The sequence below is a fragment of the Enhydra lutris genome, unplaced genomic scaffold (assembly GCF_002288905.1).
Source record: "Enhydra lutris kenyoni isolate GAN:26980312 unplaced genomic scaffold, ASM228890v2 scaffoldscaffold17, whole genome shotgun sequence".
NCBI lineage: Eukaryota > Metazoa > Chordata > Mammalia > Carnivora > Mustelidae > Enhydra > Enhydra lutris.
In genome coordinates, this window is record NW_019154101.1 from 13577318 (window position 1) to 13595155 (window position 17838).

The 17838-nt window shown below is 36.3% G+C and overlaps 1 protein-coding gene across 1 annotated transcript in view; it reads left to right on the top strand.

Moving 5' to 3' along the window:
- LOC111147805 (solute carrier family 35 member F1) overlaps positions 1-17838 on the top strand; it is a 394491-nt gene that overhangs the window by 226522 nt on the left and 150131 nt on the right. The window lies entirely within an intron of this gene.

A 17838-nucleotide genomic window follows, 5' to 3' on the forward strand; every position in this document is an offset into this window, starting at 1 on the left:
GGTACAAATTGGTCTAACACAGTCTGACAGGGACTGGTATCACATGAATACTGCTACATAAGCACCACTGGAAGGATGCTCACATAGTTCATTTTCCTGAAGGATAGCCATAAGATGGTCTTTGGGTTGTTGGTTGCCATGATCAACTTAGTACAACAAAAGCCCTCTAAGGCTATATACTTCTGTGATTCAAGAAACAAAGGGGGACAACAAGTGTCTTTTCCCTGTATTTTCTTGATCTCAAAATGCCTATAGCTGAAGGCTTCACAAGTAGAAGGTAAGCCCATTACTCTCTTGGTTTACCAATGTGCTGAAACTGTCATAATGCCATAGTATTGTTCTCAGTCACCGAGCTATATTCCTGCAGCTGTTGCATCAAAGGAACTTTAGACAGTTGCAACAGCTTAGGCGCAGTGTGCAGGAGGGGCAGGTAGACAGAAAATGTACGTTTAGTAAAAAATATTGTTAGAATTAAATTGGAGTGTTTATTTTTCAGCTCTCGAGATTTTATTCATTTCCCCTTTGGAGGAACTTTAAAACACTGAATGAGGCCTTTCTCCTTTATTAAATTTGAAAGACAAAATCTTAATGTTCTCTTTTGGTATTTTGCCACATACACATTAGATGCGCTCTGTGTTTTGGACAGTTTGGAAACATCGTCATAGCCCTTAATAGGTAAGCAGGTGAGCTAGGTGAAATGTGTTCAACCTCTGAAATTCCTTGGATTTACCCAAGTCTTGACATAAGTGGAAAGGAAGGAAAGGTGGTTTGTTAAGGGCTTCTGCTGGAGGCTAATAAGTGATGCTTTCCCCAGCAGTCCACATTTTGAAAGGGTGGTTGTACCATGCAAAGTAGACCAGAGTGAAGCCCTGGTGCATGTTCAGAAGGTACTGGATCACGTCTCTTCTCACTCTGGGGACTGCATTGCACCATCAGGTATACCAGAAGTCACCCTGTCAGATTAACAGAGTGTTTCGCAGATTTGCTCAACTAGGAGAATGGTGAGCACACAACTTATGTTGACTAAAACAACCCTTCATTATTCTTTTCTTCCTTCTTTAAAAAGTGTCAGTGGGTTCCCACAACTTGAGGACTAGAGACTGGTTTTCAGTCAGTAGCCTTGGCCCTGGCTCCACTTGTATGAACAGACTCATCTCTTTCACAGAGAATGTGAATTTAATGAGAATACTCTTCAGAATAAAAAATCACTGTGGCACCTTTGGTTTGTAGTCTGCCTGATATATATACATATATTTTTGGGGGGCCCGATGTTTTTACCACAATGCTTAGTCTTGGTAGCTTTTAAAAAGTTGGAACATTTTGTACCTCATGAACAAATCTGGGTTGTCTTTTAACAAATTCATCGATTTAATTTTGTTGTTTTTTTTCTTTACCTGCCCTCATCCCCCACGGAGTCTTTAAAAAATCCTACTTAGGTTGCCCTGCCTCAAGAGCTTTCTCTCCCATGTGGCCTTTTACCCTTTTCCATCTTAAAGGCAGCTGAGAGCCTTTTGGGATTTTCCACTTAAAGACAGCCCTTCCTTCTGACTGCCTTTTCCTCTAACCCTGAAGAAAGAGTGTCAATAATAGATTTTATTTTCTGTTAAAATCATTCCTACAGTAGAAATTTCAACAGGTTAAATGTCTTTCCGTCACTATAATATTTAATTATGATAAATATCCAATTTTTATTCTTAACAAAAAAGCTTTTCCTCTAAAATAATTTGTGTCTAGCTCATGATGCAAAAATTGAATTTTGGTATGATTTTGAGTTGTTTTTCAAGGCAGTCTATCAGAAGTCCTGAGACTCTATCATCAGTTCCTTGTAAAGGGGCAACTGGAGTCATCTTTTGATGCAAAAAATGATGAAGAAAAATGTCTGCTAGCTTCCACTCAGATCCTTTCATGACTTGAAAGCAAAAGCCAGATATATTTGTCTTGTAAATTGAGGCCTGGCTTCCCTACCTTTTTATCCTGATTTCCGTGCATATCCTTCAAGTAAAAGGCATAATTGATGATCTCAGTTGATTATACATTTTTCAAGCAGGTTTTAATTGTGTGCAGAGAAGTTCAGCACTTAGTGGAGTCTAATTTTCCCAATTTGCTCTACTTCAAATACACTATACTGCATGCATACAAATTTGGTAAATATGTGACAAAATAATGGAATTTGACATGAGTCTTTATTTGAAAAGAAAGTGAATCACCAGTGCACTTTGTTTTTATTTATTCAGTAGATTTTAAAGCTAAATGTTTGCCATTTGGTCTCAGGGTTCACTAACATAATTAAAAATACAAAGTTAAAAGCATTTTGTAATGAAAATGTCGAAGTCATTTTAAAAATGCATAAAAGAAAAAAAAAAAAACAGTAACACAGTTGGCCTGAGAATATCATCATCTCTTTTCTATTCTCCAAGAAGATGTTATTAGCAAGTATGAGAAGGTCAAGTTGAAATTTCTATTAAAAATAAGATATTAGTTTCATAATAGGGCAGGTAAGACTCTTTACATATTCCTCATTTGGGGGCACCTGGGTAGCATAGTTGGTTAAGTGACTGCCTTTGGCTCAGGTCATAATCTGGGAGTCCTATATCCATCTCCCTGCTTAGCAGGGTGTCTGCTTCTCCCTCTGACCCTTTCCCGTCTCACGCTCTCTCTCACTCTCTCTCTCGCAAATAAATAAAAACTTCATAAATAAATAAATAAATATTCCTCATTTCTTTTTTGTTTACCTTCTTTGATTTCTAAAGGTCAGAAATCCTTTATTTTTTTTTAAAGATTTTATTTATTTATTTGACAGACAGAGATCACAAGTAGGCAGAGAGGCAGGCAGAGAGAGAGGAAGAAGCAGGCTCCCCGCGGAGCAGAGAGCCCGATGTGGGGCTCAATCCCAGGACCCTGGGATCATGACCTGAGCCGAAGGCAGAGGCTTTAACCCACTGAGCCACCCAGGCGCCCCAGGTCAGAAATCCTTTAAATTTTCCAAATTTGAAAGTATAAGTATTAGTCAGAACTTGTGAAAATGAATTTACAATGCATGTTAACAATATTTTCTCTAATTTTTCCTAAATGTATAATACAATCTTATAGATAGATTTCAGTAGCCAGTATGAGTATGGGTACTTCTAAAATGTACCGAAAAGTAGTAAGAGCTATGATTCTAGGCATTTACCATGAGCCAGTTACTGTAGTACCAAGACATTTAAAAAACTGTCTCATTTAGTCTTTATGACAGTCCAGTGAGGTATGTATTATTATCCCCACTTTATAGATGAACAAAATGAGTCTCAGTGATTAGTGGCAGAGGCAAGATCCAAATCCATTTTCGAAGCATGTTCTTATTTTACAACACCATGTTCATTCTCTGGAGAAGAATGACAAGTGTTCTTACCTTCCAAGCTAATGATTGAAAGTTTATCTTTTAAGTAAATAAAAGTGGGAGTACACATTTCAAGGGATAATGTGAGATGATTCCCTGGGATCCAGGAAGAAAACTTTACTGCCATGTTTAATTTAAAAGAAAAAAATCTTTATTTTATACATAGAAAAATATAAGTTATTAAGCTTGACTAATTTTTAATGTATAAATTGACCCTGGCATAATCACTCAATTTGTAGATGAAATGTTTGAATTTTTTTTTTTACCTGCTGTGAATTTTACTTTTCTTTTATCTTTTTTACTTATCTATTTTATGCCTCCCTCTTTCCTTTCCTTCTTTCTCTTTCTTTCTTTTAATAACAGCTTTACTGAGATGTAATTCACATACCATACACTCCATTTATTTAAAGTGTACAATTCAGTGGTTTTTAGTATATCAGTATTTATATACAGAGATGTGCAACTAACAGCATAGTCAATTTTAGAACATTTCATCACCTCAAAAAGAAACTCCGTACTCTTTAGCTAAAACCTCCCTATCTCCCCATCCTCCCAGCCCTAAGCAACCAGCTCTCTACTTCCTGTCTCTGTAGATTTGCCTATTCTAGACATTTCATATAAAAGGAGTCATGTAATGTGTTGTCTTTTGTAACTAGCTTTTTTTTTTTTTTAAGATTTTACTTACTTATTTGAGAGAGAGAGTGAGAGAGCACAAGAGCCAGGTGAGGGACAGAAGGAAAAACAGGCCCCCTGCTGAGCAGGGAGCCCAATGCCAGAGGCTCAATCCCTGGGATCCTGACTTGAGCCGAAGGTAGACCCTTAACTGAATGAGCTACCCAAGCACCCTTGTGACTGCCTTCTTTAGATAGTCAGCTCACTTAAGGTATGAGATTCTTTGACAAGAGAGTGGATGTTCTGCTTTTAGGGAGTTTCACAGTAGCCCCATGACTTCACTCAGTTTATGTGGGTCTAGTTAAAGGATTTAATGATTATATTCAGTAACTAAATTTCACAAACTGATTCCTACACAAAACCTAAGAGTCAAAGATAATGCCAAAATGTGCCAGAAATAAATAACAAGAAAAAATTTACTCAATTGAAACTTCTCTCTGACCTTTCTTCATTAGCCACATTGCAAAATAAAACAAACACAATGAAATCTAATCATATGAAACAAAAATATCCACCAAAATTTGTAATGACAATAAGATAATTTCAAATATGAACTTGCTTCTACATTTATTAAAGATAGGCTTCAATCTAAGTGTTCATTGTGCCTTCAGATATTACCCAACACAATGTTAGCAAAAAAGTAAAAACTAAACCACAACATAAATAAAACTTTTGCAGTTTTCGTGGGGGATTATGTTAAAGTCATCAGCCCATTACTCTTAAAAATTCCATTAAATGTAATAATCGTTTAATTAGCCTTGATCGGTATTTCTTATTTATTAGTAAATGAATGATCAAAATCCTTATACTACTGGAGAATTCTTCCAATCACTATAGAAATAGCTATAAAACACAAGAAAAACAAGTGGCAACAGACAAAAACAGATTCTTCTGTTAGCAAATGGTATTGAGAGATGCATAGAAAGCCATGCTGATGATTTGAAGAAGCAAGCATTACAAGACTGTAGCTTTGCCATGTTACGATGAAAGGTGTGTCTGGCATGCCCAGGTCAGATGTGGATGTATTATGAAGTTAATGGACTTTCAGGATGTCACACAAAGAGATCTGGTTCTTCGATTTTGCCTCTTCCTGAATTTTTTTCCCCATAAAAAGTGGAGGATTTGGGGGCACCTGGGTGGCTCAGTGGGTTAAAGCCTCTGCCTTCGGCTCGGGTCATGGTCCCAGGGTCCTGGGATCGAGCCCCGCATCAGGCTCTCTGCTCAGCAAGGAGCCTGCTTCCTCCTCTCTCTCTCTGCCTGCCTCTCTGCCTACCTGTGATCTCTATCTGTCAAATAAATAAATAAATAAATCTTTAAAAAAAAAAAAAAGTGGAGGATTGGTTCTAAGGGAATGAGCGGAGAAATTCAGGGACATTGTAGCAAGAGCTTACTTCATTTCTCTTGCTCAGAAATTCCAAAGAACAACTCCTCCTGAATTAAAACTCTGTCCCATGCTGTAGGTTCCTCTGCTATTTACCCATCTTTACTATCCATCTTTGCTATTCTCACTGATCAGCCAAGTGATTCCATGTGTCAGTCTCTGCTTCTGAGAAAGCACAGCATTCTGTTACCTGGGATGGCATGCCAATTTCTCAATACCAAATTACATCTCTTCCATTATTTAAAGCAAACAAAAAGACTTAAAGCTATGTTCTCCATGAAACCCTTCCAGATTTGCTTTGTCTCATTTTAAGGTTAAAGTTATCCCAACAACTTCAAGCAATTTTATATACCTACTTGAGTATATAGGTATTTTTATGTTCTCTGTTTAGATAGTTTCACTTATTTATATACGTCTCTAAGCTTCTGGGAGGCAGGGGCCAAACATTCCTTTCTTATAACCTGCAGTTAGCATGCCTTGGCAAGTACTACTGACTGATTTATTTCTTAGTGACTAATCCCATAACTCACAGAGTTTGCACATAACAAATGAACAAACATTACTGATAACTCAACTACCAAAAGAGTTTAATGAAATACACAAAAGGAATGGACTTCATGATCGAAGATACCAATTTCAAGAGTTGATGATTATACACCAGCATCTTCTAAGAGTAAGTAAGAATATGGAATAGAAGGAAATTTAAAACGAATTATCTTAACCTGAGTTATCCAGAAAGCAGAACTTTATGTGCTGCTACTTTTCTTTTCTTTTTCTTTCTTTCTTTCTTCTTTCTTTTTTTTTTTTTTGAAGACTGCAGTCCCAAGGAGCAGGCATGAGAAAGGGGTAGAGGGAGAGACAATACAAGGAGTACCCAACAGAGCATCTTGTGAGCTAGGACCTCTTCAGAGAACCTGCTTCTCAGGACAGTCTGTCTAAGGGAGGAAGAAAGAAGAATTTATCTGTCTGCTGTGGGTTCTCTAGTGGTAAAGTGCAGTAATTCTCCTGCAGTTCCCAGAATGGGCACTAAGCAGATCCTCACAAGGTCTGACCCTCAGCATCATGGTGGAATCCCCAGGGTAGAAGGCACAAGGTGTGCAGAATGGGCATGAGGCCTTGGGCCACTGGGTTCGGCCCACATAATGTTATTTGTAGTCTGTGCAAAATTGGTTGGGCCTCCACTGGAGCTAGAATAAGTGACTAGAGACCTTGGAGGTAGGTAAGACCAAGAGGATTTGAAGGGAGAGCATAAGAGGTATCTTAGCCACTCACTACTTTGTATAGGAAGGAACTGACGCCCAGTGTAGAAGATGCCCAAGATTATGGAGCTTAATTAGTGGAACTCAAGAGTCAGAAGCTTCTAAATGCCTATTTGGTGCTTTTACACTATTCTGTACCATTTTAGATATACAACATACAATTTACATGCACAGTTCTGACCTATCCTCTCACACTAGAGTTTCAAATGTCTCCTACACTTAGTGCCTCATAGATTCACTGAAATATTGTTTAGGAGGGCTTTTTGTGGCTTATTTTGTTTCCTCTAAAAAACAAAACAAAACAAAAATCTGATACCACAGAACCAGAGATTAGATTAAACTCCATGAATATAGAATTTGAATTAAATCTGTGAATATGTGTATTTGCTTCTTGCCTAGTGCTCTTCTTATGTAGAAGTCTAATTAATACTTAATGTTATAAAACCTTTCAGCAAAGAGCTTCAAGAAGCCAATGTCCTAACTTCTGTAAACGTGAGTCTTTTAAAGAACATAGTAGAACACATGTTTTTCCCATGTTCAAGTGAAATTGTTTTTAGTCAAGGGAGTTTACTTAAATGTTCTCTGTGTATGTATATCTGAATTCATATGCTGACCCAAATCTATCATGGCTTGCCTGAGAATAGTTATCAGAATGAAGATGTCTTTACGGAAAGGTTGATGTGCTCTGATTCAAGATGATAACATAATTGTTTCACTCTCATGCCAAAGAATTACAAAGCAATATGATTATATAACTCTATGTTGAAATTTTTCATACCCTTTTAAAAGAATGTAGTCTTATAACTGAGGGTAGAAAACAAGATTCAATTCAGGTTTTATTTTAAATCATATTATTTTGAATATCTAATTTGTAACAAGTTTATTCACAAGGTTCTAAAGTCTATCTCTTTAACAGAATAAAGTGCTTGTGGTAATGGTTATGTCAGTCTTTATGAATATAAGCTGTATTATAATAGGTATTCAGCTCCCAGCAGCACTGTTTTTCCTGAGACTCATACATTTTTCATTGTCTAGTCATTCTGAATTTGAAGTGGATAGGATGTCCTTTTAAATGCATAAACAAAGAAGATGGAAGTATGTATCATAGTCTCTTCTCAATTTCTGCTACTAAAATTATAGAACCTATGTTTCCTATGTTAGAATGCATCTGGTATGTTATTCTATATATTGCATGAATAACCAGCAGCTCCCTGTGCAGAATTCTACCCAGGACCATATTTAGTATCATTTTTGCAAGATAGCACCTTACCAGGCTTGTTCAGAAAGGCAACAGAATATAGCTTATTAACTCAGTGTCTAACTGGAAGATGGAATACAGTAAAAATACGGTGGATTTTGTCTTTCAAAGCTAGTAGTTTTTTAAGGTAAGGTAAGCAGCCATCTTTCAAATCTTCTACGACTTTGCCCTTTTTCATTTATAAATATTTGTTCACTTGTAAACATGTTTATTCATACATTCTGTACTTATTGAGCATCTATTTCCTTTCAATCCAGCAATACTGAAGGCGCAAGGAACATAGAAATTAATAGAATGCATTGTCTTCTTTTCAGGAGCTATGAGTTATGCAATTTGGTGAGTACAAATAGAGATAGGAGCGTACACGTGAAGGCACTTAACTCAGCCTTGGGGAGAAGGAGTAGCCAAACGAGGTTTTCTGAAGAAGATGGGTCTTCAGATTATGAAGAGTTAGGAGAAGGGACCACAGATCTATTGTGGTGGTTACCTATGCAAAAACAAAACAAAACAAAAAGCTGTTCAGAGTGATAAGGCAATAACAAGTGAACTGAAAAGATCCTAAAAAAGAGTGTTTCACTCTGTGAAACAAATCACAGAAAGGATTTATCCAGGGCTTAAAGACAACGAAAGAGAATTTGATGAGAGGAAAATGGCAGGGGTGGGGAGGCAGAATTAGCAGAATTTGCTATCTAGGTCAACATTTAGGTTTCTTTATATATGTATATTTTTAATTTACTTACTTTTTTTGCTTTGTTGACTCTAGTAACTTAACTCAGATGCGTAAACTACAATAGCTACAGAATTTAGCTTTCTGTATTTGGGAAAGAACTCATGAACTACCTGATAAAGGGCTCCTTCCATTCCTTCCTGCTTTACAAGTCATCTTTATTAGTATGACAGATAAAACAATAATTTGCATTTTGTATGAAGTAATATCAAAACAGCTAAATGACGTGGTCACTAATTAAAAGCAGAAATTAATTACACAGATTTGCTGTTTTGTTTGGCTGAAGAAAAGAGAATAAGCCTGTGTTGACTTCCTGTTCAAAGGCATATACTACAGAGGTCTTGGTGGAAGACTTTTCATTAGCTGGCTTTTTTTTGCCTTTACTATCTCCAGAATACTTCTAGAACCCAGCAACTGAGGTTTCTAGCACTGTGCTCTGTGCTTTCATGAGGGCAAAGAATTTTTTTGTTGTTTTTGGTTCTAGGGGTTTTTTTTGCAGCATAATGGTGGTATAGCATGATTAATTAAGAAGTTGGGATTTGGAGTCATATAACCTGGTTGCCATCTAAACTCTTCCCCAAGCTAGCTCTGTGATCTTGAGCTGGTTGCTTAATCTAAGCATCAATTTACTTACCTATAAAAATTTAATTCTCTATAAAATAGTAATGTCTATTATAAACTGCTTTATGTAAGCCTATGATAACCACAAAGCAAAAACCTATAGTAAATATACAAAAGATAAAGAAAAAGTAATATAAGCATACACAGAAAGTCATCAAACCACAAAGGAAGAGAGCAAGAGAAGAAGAAAGAAACGGTGAACTGCAAAAACAGCCAGTAAACAATTAACAAAATGGCAAAAAGTATGTACCTATCAATAATTATTTTAGGGACACCTGGGTGGCTCAGTTGGTTAAGTTTTCACTTAGGCTCAGGTCATGATCCCAAGGTCCTGGGATCGAGCCCTGCGCTGGGCTCTCTGTTTAGTGGGGAGCCTGCTTCTCCCTCTCCCTCTCCCTCTCCCTCTGCCTGCCACTCTGCCTACTTGCCTCTCTCTCTCTGTGTCAAATTAATAAATAAAATCTTAAAAAGAATAATTACTTTATATGTAAATAGACAACTCTCCAATCAAAAGACATTGGGTGGCTGATTGGATAAAAAAGCAAGACCCATTTTTATGTTGCCTACAAAGGTCTCACTTTAGATATAAGGACATACACAGATTGAAAGTGAAGAGATGGAAAAAAATATTTCATACAAATGGAAACCACAAAAAAAGCTGAAGTAGATATACGTATGTCAGACAAAATAGAATCTAAACCAAAGATTCTAATAAGATCCCCAAATGGGCATACACAATAATAAAGTGGTTAGTTCAACAAGAGGCTATAGCATTTGTAAACAAATATTTATGCACCCAAAATAGAAGTACCTAAATATTTAAAACAAGAATTAATAGACCTAGGGATGCCTGGGTGGCTCAGTCGGTTAAGTGGCTGCTTTCAGCTCAGGTCATGATCCCAGCATCCTGGGATCAAGTCCCACAAGGGGTTCCTTGCTCTGCAAGGAGCCTGCTTCTCCCTCTGCCTCTGCCTGCCACTCTGCCTGCCTGTATTCTCTTTATCTCTCTGACAAATAAGTGAATAAAATCTTGAAAAAAAAAAAAAAAAGAATTACTAGACCTAAAGGGAGAAATAGACAACAGTACAATAATAGTAGGAGATTTTAATACCCCACTTACATCAATGGATAGATTATCCAGAGAGAAAATCAATAAGAAAATATTCATCTTAAACAACACATTAGATCAGATGGACTTAACAATTATATGTATGGAACATTCCATCCAAAAGTGACAGAATACACATTATTCTCCATGCAATTAGAACATTTTTCAGGATAGATGGTGTTACGCCACAAAACAAGTCTTAATAAATTTAAGAGGATTGAAATCATATCAAGCATCTTTTCTGACCACAGTAGTATGAAACTAGAAATTATCTATATGAAGAAAGCTGGAAAATTCACAAATCTGTGGAAATTAAACAAGATGCTGCTGAGCAGTCAGTAGACCAATGGAGAAATAGAGAAGCAAAAAATACCTTGAAGCAAATGAAAACAGAAACATACATACCAAAGTTTGTGGGATATAGGAAAAGCTGTTCTAAGAAGGAAGTTCATGGTAACATATGCCTCCCTCAAAAAACTTTTCAAAAAATATTTCAAAAAAGAAAATTTTCATATGAACAACCCAACTTTACACCTCAAGAACCAGAAAGAGAACAAACAAGCTTGAAGGAAATGAAGGGAATAAAGATTAGAACAGAAATAAATGAAACAGAGACTAAAAAGGCCATGGAGAAAATCAATGAAACTAAGAGTTGTTTCTTTGAGAAGATAAACAAAATTGACAAGCCTTTAGTTATACTCATGAAGAAAAAAGGACAGAGGGCTTAAATAAATAAAATTAGACATGAAAGCAGCTTTACAACTGATACCACAGAAATACAAAGGATCATAAGAGACTGCTGCAAACAATTATATGCCAAGAAATTGGACAAATTAGAAAACTGGACAAATTCCTAGAGACCTACAACCGATCAAGACTGGATCAGGATGAAATAGAAAATCTGGACAGGCCAGTTATTAGTAAGGAGATTGAATCAGTAATCAAAAACCTTCCAACAAACAAAAGTCCAGGACCAGATGGCCCCACTGGTAAATCAAATCAAACATTCAAAGAAGAATTAAACCAATCCTTGCTGAAGCTCTTTCAAAAAACAGAGGATGCGGGAACTCTTCCAAACTCATTTTATGAGGCCAGCATTTTCTTCATATCAATCCAGACAGGGACATCACAAGAAAAAAAAAAAATACAGGCCAATATCCCTATTAACATAGATGCAGAAATCCTCAACAAAATGTTAGCAAACCAGATTTAACAATACATTAAAAAGATGATACACCATGATCAAGTGGGATTTATTTCAGGGATTCAGGGATGGCTCAACATTGGCAAATCAGTCAGTTTGATACACCACATTAACAAAATGAAGGAGAAAAATTATATGATAATCTTAGTAGATGCAGAAAAAACATTTGACAGAATTCAGCATCCTTTTATAATAAAAGCTCTCAACAAAGTGGGTATCCTCAACATAATAAAAGCTATATGTGACAAGACCACAGCTAACATCATACTCAGTGGTGAAAAGCTAAAAGCATTTTTTCAAGATGAAGAACAAGACAAGAATGCCTACTCTCACCACATTCATTTAACATGGTATTGGAAGTCCTAGCCAAAGTAATTACACAAGAAAAGAAATAAAATGAATCTGAATTAGAGAAGAAGAAGTAGACTGTCACTATTTGCAGATGACATGATATTATATATAGAAAACATTAAAAAGTACCAAAAAGTATTAAAAACAATAAATGAATTCAGTAAAATTGCAAGCTACAAAATCAATACACAAAAATCTGTTGCATTTCTTTATATTAATAACAAACCATCAGTAAGAGAATAAAGAAAATAATCTCATTTACAATTGCATCAAAAACAATAAAATTCCTAGGAATAAACTTAACCAAGGAGGTAAAAGACCTGTATTAAAAACTGTAAAACCTGAATGAAATTGAAGAAGACACAAATAAATGGAAAAATATTTTGTGCTCTGGATTGGAAGATTCAGTATTATTAAAATGTTCATACTATCCAAGGCAATCTACAGATTTGATGCATTCTCTACAAGATTACAGTGACATTTTTCAAAGAAATAGAACATTTCTTTGTAATTTGAAAATTTGAAATAAGTTAGACAAATTTGAAAATTTGTTTAGAGACACACAAAAAAACAAAAATAAAAACAAAAACCAATAGCCAAAGCAATCTTGAGAAAGAACAAAGCTAGAGGCATATTTTCCTGTTTTCAAACTTTATTACAAAGCTATAGTAATTAACACAGTATAATGTTGGCATAAAGACAAATACATAGATCAATGGATCAGAATAAACAAACATATATATGGTCAATTAACTTACAACAAAGGAACCAAGAATATACAATGGGAAAAGGATAGTCTCTTCAATAAATGGGAAGAGATTGGGGAAATTGGATAGCTGCATGCAAAAGAAAAAAATTTGACTGCTATCTTATACAAAAATTAACTCAAAATCCATTAAAAACTTGAACATAAAACCTGAAACCATAAAACTCCTAGAAGAAAACATAAACAATTAGCTCCCTGACATGGGTCTTGGTGATGACTTTTTTCAATCTGACACCAAAAGCAGAAGCAGCAAAAGCAAAATGAAGTGAGACTACATCATACTAAAAAGCTTCTGCACAGCAAAGAAAACTATCAACAAAATGAAAAATAATCTACTGAATGGGAGAAAATGTTTGCAAATTGTGTATTTGATAAGGGGCTAATATCCAAAATATATAAAGAACTCATATAACTCAATGGCAAAATAACAACAATAGCAAAACAAATAAAAGACCTCAATGGCAGAAATACAAACAGCCCAATTTTAAAAAGACAGAGGATCAAAATAGACATTTTTCCAAAGACATATAGATGTCCAACAGGTACATGAAAAGATGTTCAGTATCATTAATTATCAGGAAATGCAATTCAAAGCCACAATGAGGTATCACCTCACACCTGTTAGAACGCTTATTATTAAAAAAAAAAAAAAAAGACAAGAAATAAATGTTGGGAAGGGTGTGGAAAAGAGGAAATCCTTGTGCACTGTTGGTTGGAATGTAAATTGGTACAGCCACTGTAGAAAACAGTATGGGGGTTTAAAAAAAAAAAATTAAAAATAGAACTACCTTATGACCCAACAGTTCCCCTTTTGGGTATTTATCTGAAGAAAATAAAAACACTAACTAGAAAATATTGTTCATGTTTGTTGGACATGTTCATGTTCTTTGCAGTGTTATTTGCAATGGCCAAGATACGGAAACAACCATAGTCCATCAATTGGTGAGTGGATACAGAAATTGTGGTGTGTATATGGTGGTTTGTGACACAGAGATGGATCTTAAGGGCATTACGCTAAGTGAAATAAGTTAGACAAATACTGCATAATCTCTCTTATATGTGGAATTTTTTTTCTTATTAAAAAAAGCACACAGATAAGTAGAACAGATTGGTCATTGTCAGAGCTATGAGGATTGGGGGTTGGGAGAAATGGGTGAAAGTGGTGAAAAAGTGACAAGAAAAAAAAAGACAAGTTGAGAAGGAGAGACCTTTGTGTGTACCTATAATTACATTTGTCCCTGCTTTTTGAACAAAGGACCCCGCATTTTCTCTAGGATATGCAGTTATGTAGCCAGCCCCATTCCTACTTCAAACTGAGTTCCTTAAGATGTTTATTCATCATATTATTCTGTGTCTAGTATAATAACTGACATTTATTAGATCATAAAAAATGCTTTTTGAGATAATTTTATTAATTTGATTTATAGTATATATGTGTGTATCCATAAAACATCTAAATATCTAGGGGCGCCTGGGTGGCTCAGTGGGTTAAAGCCTCTGACTTTAGCTCAGGTCATGATCTCAAGATCCTGGGATCGAGCCCTGAATCAGGCTCTCTGCTCAGCCGGGAGCCTGTTTCCCTTCCTCTCTCTCTGCCTGCCTCTCTGCCTACTTGTGATCTCTGTCAAATAAATAAATAAAATCTTTAAAAAAAATCTACATATTTATTTATGCATTTATATAGTACAAATTAGTAAAAATGTATACTGTGAATGTAGAATGATACATGCAGTAGATAGATAAATATAAAATATTTATAAAACAGGTTTCTAAATATTTTGGTCTTCCAGTTATCATTCTATATTAAGAGACTGCTGCTTTAGTCCCTTTGATTTTAAAAGGTCATTAATTCAAATGCTGACATAATCAATACTGTATTTTAAAAACTCTTAAGGAGTAAATTAATATCTGGATTAAGTGGATTCATTGTACCATAAGCTTTCAGAATGTGCCCATTGTCAGCACATTTCTATGAGAAATAAATACAAAAGTACTACCTGCCTCATTCAGTTATTATGAGGATTAAAGAAGAAAGTATACATAAAGCTAAGCCCAGGACTTGGCTCTCACCCAGGACTTGGGTGAGAATTTACTAAATATGAATTATTATTGTTATTTCTCCTTAACTGGCCTCACTGTGTAATAAGTTTTTTGGGAGCTCAGCCCTAAAATCTTGGTTAGTATCTCCTCAATGACAAGGACTGTGTCTTATTCATCTTTGCATATATAGTGCCTGACATGTAGATGGCTGTTTTATAGTATAGTGGTACATATATGTCAGAAGGACTAAAATTTTATTCTATTACATAAGTAACCAGTCATTTTTGGTGGCTTGATTTTGTTCAGGAAAAGCACAGGATATTGCCAAGGTTTTGAATGCCAGGGTTGTAATTCAAGCACCTGTAGGAATTACCACATCATGGCAGTTTTTAACCTTCTTTTCCCAAGGAGACATACTCCATACCCAGTATTCTCCAGTGGATGTACTCAGCACTGGGAGCAGCCAATTAGTTGTAACTCTCCTCATTTCTCTTCCACTTAAGGATGTAAGTTATTATGCAAATAATCAAGAGTGACCCAGTGAGAAGATAATCATGAATCCATGCTAAATTAAAATTTTAAATCATTTTATACATTATTATTTTAACTATTATCATAATTATTGTGTTTTGTGGTGACTAGCTCAAACTCCTTCAAAGAATTCTTTGAATTCTTCAAAATTCTTCAAAGTCAACACTTTTGTATCTTACCACTTCCTGTCTACTTAGTCACAGCTAACTATTCCCTCTGTAAATTCTCTGTTCCCTTGGTTTCCATGATACCAGTATTGCCCTGGTACTCACCACTCTGCCAAAACTGGTCCTTCAAAGGCTACGAGTGACTACAAATTAACTTCCATCAGTCCTCATTCTCTCTACCCTCTAAGCAACTTTCAATATTACAACTACCTCCTCCATGAAAGTCTCTGCTTCCTTGGTTTCTCTGATAGCAAGAACTATCCTGGTTTTCCCCTTGGCCTTCTAACCACTTCTGACTCCAATGATGTGCCTCATCTTTCTCCCCTAACCCCAATCTGCAGATTCCTCAAGGATTTTTCCTAGACCCTCTTACTCTCTCTTTCATTCTCCCTTCCTTGGTGATATCATCCATTTCTAGTACTTTAGACATCATTCTCAGGTATGTAACTTCTGCATATTTATCTCCTGGCTGCTCTCCCTATCCAACTGTTATCTCTTGTTTCTAATATTGCTGGATTATCTGGACATTCATCTGGTGGCTCAAATTCAATATACCAAAAATATTTGTTATCTTTGCACTAAAACTAACTCCTTATCATGATTTTTGTTAGTGGATATCATACTTGTGTTAGGCTGGCTTAAAAACCTTTGAAATCATTCTGGAATATTTCTGGTACTTCTCTTTACCTTTGCCTTTCTTTTTTATCACCTTTCAGTTCAGTAAAACTGTTCAGGGTTGCCTAAGGCCTATCTCTGCACTGTCTTTGTATCCCTTCATTTTCTACTTCTTCTGAATGGTATTGCCCAGCTACAGATATGGTGAAGAACATCATACAGACTTCACAGTCTGGCAGAGGGAAAAAAAGGGATAAAATCAGTAATTATAATACAGTGATGTAGAAGTAAAGGAGAAACATTCCAGGGAAGGGAGGACAGGTAATACTTCTTAAAGGGGGTAACATATAAGCCAAACCAAAAGATGAACAGGAGTCAGACTGATAAAGGCAAGATGAACATTCTGGAAACAATGATAACACAATAATGCCAGTGAAGAAGACCACAACTCATTGTTGATATGTAGGTAGCTCTGTAGGACTGGAGCTCTGGCTTCATGGGGAAAGTAGGAGGTAAAGCCCCAGAGGTAGTAAGAATGGAGGGGGGCATTTGGGGCCTTGATTTCAGTTACCTATTGCTCTATAACTAACCACTATGAATTTCATGTCCTAAAACAACAGCCATTGATTGTTTCCTCAAAATTCACCAATTGGGCAGCCATCTCTGGTGATGGCTCATCTCCGCTCCATGTGGCACAGGCTGGTACTGCTGCACTGGGGTAGGAGGATCCAGGATCCTGCCTCAGAGGGCTGGTGCTTCAGCTGGGGTGGCATTGGCTGGCTCTCTCTTTTTCTTTTCACCTGGTCTCTCAAGCTCTAGTAGCCCAGGTTCTTTACATGGAAGTTGTATCTGAAGAGAGCAAAAACTGGAAGCAGCAGAGCTTCTTATGGATTAGCCCAGAAGTCACAGGACATCCTTTCCCCTACATTCTCTTGGTCAAAGTAAGTCACAAGATAAGTGCGTTAGAAAAGAAGAAATAGATCCTACCTCCCTTTGAGAGGACCAGCATGAATGCCAAGGGATAGGAGGAAATGTTGGCAGCCATCTTTGTAGAGGATGTTTCACAGGCCTTATAGATCACTACACTTTGAAAGGTACAGGATTTTAAGCTTTTAGGATTTTAAGCAACAGACTGACATTTTAGACATATCTGTTTAAAAATATGTCTTTGATTTCTTAAAAAAGACTGAATTGCAGAGGGGGGGAAGGTCAGGGCCGGTGCTTGGGAACAGGACAACCAGTGGGAAGCCTCTACCAGCATGTTCCAGGTCAACCTCAGGAAATAAAACCTTCTATGGGTTCTCATGCCTTGCCAATATTTTCCTCCTTATGGAAACGAATGGAATGACGAAAATGTGATGGGTGTCTTTAAATTTTTTACTTTCTTCCTTCCTTCCTTCCTTCCTTCCTTCCTTCCTTCCTTCCTTCCTTCTTTCCTTCCTTCTTCCCTTCCATTCTTTCTTTCTTTCTTTCTTTGGCAAAACACCACTGAGGTATCTACCCAGAACTCTTTGCCCCTTTCAGAAAGATGGATTCACATCTGCTGTGGGGGAGGAAATATGTAACATTGCAAATTTTCTGGCCAGTGCTTTTTTATTTAGAAATACTACTCCTTGCTTATTTTACATTACTGTTTCTATGAATAAACCAGGAAAGTTGGATGGGACTTTTGGGGAAGGCAGAAGCCTGCTTTGTATTTCTAGGAGCTCTTCCTGAGTCAGATTGTGCAGGTTTATATGATGATAAAACCCATATGGGC